We start from the raw sequence: 4486 nt of genomic DNA on the forward strand, positions 1-4486 counted from the left end.
CTTTGACAGAGTTTTCATGGGGGATTATTTCTCTTCCTGTTCATAGGTTAAAGTTAAGTAGTCAGATCCTTCACATGTCCTCATTCACTCACACTTATCTTCCCATCAGGCTGCTACTAATGTTTTTTTTCTCCCCAATGCATCATGTCCTGAACAATGTCTACTGAATGTGCAGCAGCGAGTGAGCCATAAAAAAAAAATATAGCCCTGTGGTAAACATTAATAAACCTATTAAATCAATACATACATTGTGTTCCTATCTGAACTTGATGTGATGGGTGATGTATTACAGCACAAACACATACGTACACACATACAAATGGGAGGGCTAGAGAAGATGGGGTGGTGTCATAAGGGGGTCATAAAAGCAGGTGTCTGGGAATAGCCTCTGGTCTTACGGGAAAAGAAGAAAGTCATTGACAACCTTTCGGGTAAGAAGTGAAGCTTTTCTCATGAAGTTTTCTTAAATCTGTTAGAGGTAATCTTTTAATTTTCCTTAGCACACAGCATAGATAAATCTATTTTTACAAACATGAGTAGGCTATCTTTGTGCCAATTTTAATGAATACTGCATGCTCAAAATCCGTGGCGGTTAAGCACAGATATTAAGAAAAGTTTCATTTCTTTCAGAATGGCATTCATTTTTGTCTGAAAAGATTATTCTCACACATCGTTTATGTTATTTTGATACTACTTACTCTTTGATACTACTTAGGTTAGGATTGTATTTCCTCTTTGTGACCCAGGAAAGTTACATAAGGTGTAATGTCGCAGATAGGAACCAGAACATATTACACATTACATTACATATTATTACAAATGTGTGTTTGTGCTTTTGTGTTTCCAGCAGAACAGCTCACAATCAAAAGAGCATTTTCAAGACACCGATTTACTCCCTGTTTTGGTGGTACTGACATTTAACAATGCAAGTGAATCGTCCTGTACTGACTCTTTGCCTTCTTGGCACAGGTATAGATTATATCCATATTGTTCATATTTACTAGTTGTCTGACCGATGTAATGTGTACACAAGAATTCTTGGTACAATTTTAAGCCATTATTAAGGACACATTTTTTGCCAGTTTGTTGGTGTTTATCCTTTGAATTTGGTAATAATGTATTTATAAATTCTGTCGATCCATTAGTACATGTTCATGGGTTTCTATCTTTCTAATAACGTCAGAATGAAAGTATACATTATAATACATTATCTGCATTTGTAAGTGTTAACAAATATATTTTGATTTATAGAGGGTAATAATAATAATAATCTTTATTTGTAGAGCACTTTTCAAAAACAAGTTACAAAGTGCTTTAACAAGTGTAAAGACAATAATACCCTAAAAACAATAATATCCAAAAACAATAATACAAAAACAATACTAGATAAAGAAAAGACTAAAATACACGTTTAAGATAAATATAAAATTAGTAAAATAGAATAAAATAAAAGGGATAAAATAAAGTCAAATAAGATCGGGAAAGGCTCTCCTATAAAAGTATGTTTTAAGAAGGGACTTAAAAGAGTTCACTGACTCAGGCGACCTGATTTCCTCGGGCAGGCTGTTCCAGAGCCTCGGGGCCCTGACAGCAAACGCTCTGTCCCCTTTAGTTTTCTGTCGAGACTCTGGAACAGACAACCGACCTCTGCCCGAGGATCTCAAGGTACGTGCTGGTGTGTATGGGACTAAAAGTTCAGAAATATAACAAGGCGAGAGGCCATGAAGAGCTTTAAAAGTGATCAATAGAATTTTAAAGTCAATTCTAAAACATACTGGGAGCCAGTGTAATGAAGCTAAAATAGGTAAGTGCTCAATAGGTCCAGCCACTCGTACCAGAAAGATTACAGATTAGAGACTGATTTACAAAGCATTGGTTACAACATAATACATACAACAACATCTATATAAAGGGTGCCTTATAACAAAGTGGTACCAAATAAAATTTTTTTACAATGGTGCCTCTGTGGAAATTACATCAATGGACTAAAACTTGTTAATTTAAGGATCTCTAAATACAAAACTGTCACAAGATATGAGCAGAGGGTTGATGGTGACAACTTCTTTAGTTGTTTAGTTATTTTAAGTAATCAAAGGAAGTTTAAATCAGGGGCAACTACACTTGGTAGACTTTTAACCTTCCTGGGATAATTATGACCTGGATCACTGGGACATGTTTCAAGTAATTAAAATATGTGCTGTGCAATAAACTGTGAAGAGGAAATGGAGAATAACCTTTACCTTTGTTGGCTAAGTTTTATTTGCTATGTTATGACAAATAAAATTCTATTTTGAGTATAAAAAAATAGATTAGATTAAAAGATGAAACCTAGCTATTAACTGTTTATTTGATTGAGAAATACAAAATCTTATCCAAAGATGTTGTACTTTGCTCAGCGTAACCATTAGCTGACCTTTCATTTGATGGTATGATTATGATGATGATTTGATTTAGCAGGAGAGGAATCCATTTCATGGTGTTGGAATATAATTTGTGATGGAAGAATGTAATAAATAATGAATGATTCATTTATGATACAATTTAATGACCTTTATGAGTATGTACTATTGCAGTAAACTAGTTTATGTTTATTGTGAAAATTGCAAAGGTTCTGGTGTGGACTATTGTTGTAGGATTTTCCAATGGTTGGTGACAGATGGATAGATAAAAGTCATAATTTCCGACTCATACATGTTTTCAGTCTTTCTGAATGGTGGTATTGTGTCAAAGATTAGGTCAAACATGTAGTTCTTTCACATACAATGAAAACCACTCTTCACTACTCTTGAATACTAAATTGCTCTATAAATACTGCAGATTATAATTAACTAAAAAAAACTTGTTCACAATATTGCATCTGAAATTACAGCAAACATTTGGATAGTTTACAAATGTTGATAAAATTACCTAAATCAGCACTAAAAATAAAGATTTAACTCAATAAAAGTTGAGATGAAGTCAGAACTTTTTAAAGTGTTATCACACTGTATAGGGAACATGTTAATGACTCTACTTTAACCCTTTTCTGCCTTTTTGCTTTTCCTGACATAGTTGTCCTGTGTGTAGTGGCAAACTCAACACAGGCTCCTCAAATTACCGAATCTCTACCAACTACCATGAATCCCACGACCACAACTCTTCCATCCACCGCTTCCACAAGTGGTCCAGCTATCACTGGTCCAGCTATCACTTCCACAAGTGGTCCAGCTACCACTGGTCCAGCTAACACTTCCACAAGTGGTCCAGCTACCACTGGTCCAGCTACCACTTCCACAACTGGTCCAGCTACCACTTCCACAACTGGTCCAGCTACCACTTCCACAAATGCAACAGCTACAACTACAAACAAACCCAGCACCACTCCTCTAGAAACTGAGCCTGTGGGAGGACTTTCATCTGGTGCTATAGCCGGTATTACCGTTGGCTCTATTGCTGGGGTGGCTGCTGTTGGTGGGTACAATACACACCTTTACATGATACCTAATTTCCGCTTACTCATTTACATTTTATTTTGTTATCCATTAACAATGATGGACTGGAGATTTGATATTGAACAATACATGGACAAGACAGTATTTCTTGGCACTGTTGCCCCCTTGCTGAAAGTGACTTGCATACTACCCAATTAAGTGTTATATACTAATCGTATTTTGATTCACACTTGAAAAAAGAAGAATCATTCAGAATCAGGTTTTTATGACACATTTATAGCAAAAGTGCAGCACACCATGTAAATGGAGGAGCTGCTCACAGCTGTAAAACTGAAACACAGTGGACAACTGCTCCAGCTTAGAAAACCTAAGTTCTGTTAAAGGAAAAATAGTTACCAGTTCAAAGTGTAACTGCTTCAAACTCCTGTTGAAGATGATGAGCATTAAAAAGCATTTTTGTTTTGTTTTTTTTCCAGGTGGTGGTATATTTGGTGCGCTGAAGTACACTGGGAGGATCTGAAATCAATTATTGCCATACAAGGGTATAAATAGTTATGGGTTGTAAGCACAAATAGATGAAATCCAGACCGTGTTAACTGAAGAATAAAAAACTCCAAATGTTTGAAAGGCTCAACATTATATATGTAGAATAACATTATATATGTAATATGATAAGGATGTCATGGGCCCAGAGGAAGACATAAAAGGAAAACATTTGAATGTTGTCTGGCTGTAGGTCAGGAAGTAAACTTTGGTGGATCAAAAGACTACAATGAAATATGCAATATACTTTTAGTGTAAACTATAGTGGAAACTCCTTGTCTAATGGATTAAATTGCCTGGGTTCAATTGTGTTTGATTTTAATTTTTTTTTTTTACAATGTCTTACATATCGGATTACTTTGGTCTTTTGGATTTAAAGAGTGCATGGTGTGTGTAAAATGTGCAGCTAGTTCAATACTGATGACATTATTTTTTAATCAGTAACTGGGCTTTTATACCCAAATTCTGTATTCACATCAAATTCACATTTAAATAAAGAACTGTTCCCCGTA

The 4486-nt window shown here is 35.2% G+C and overlaps 1 long non-coding RNA gene across 1 annotated transcript; it reads left to right on the forward strand.

Moving 5' to 3' along the window:
• The first annotated feature begins 390 nt into the window (after positions 1 to 390).
• On the forward strand, positions 391 to 4486 carry LOC119894879. Its single transcript, XR_005442991.1, has 4 exons — positions 391 to 431; positions 848 to 969; positions 3052 to 3450; positions 3908 to 4486. It is a non-coding gene; the product is annotated as an uncharacterized LOC119894879 (long non-coding RNA).

Source organism: Micropterus salmoides, unplaced genomic scaffold (assembly GCF_014851395.1).
Source record: "Micropterus salmoides isolate LMB-PRFRI ecotype aquatic unplaced genomic scaffold, ASM1485139v1 Ms_hic_scaffold_9, whole genome shotgun sequence".
In the NCBI taxonomy this organism is placed as follows: Eukaryota; Metazoa; Chordata; class Actinopteri; order Centrarchiformes; family Centrarchidae; genus Micropterus; species Micropterus salmoides.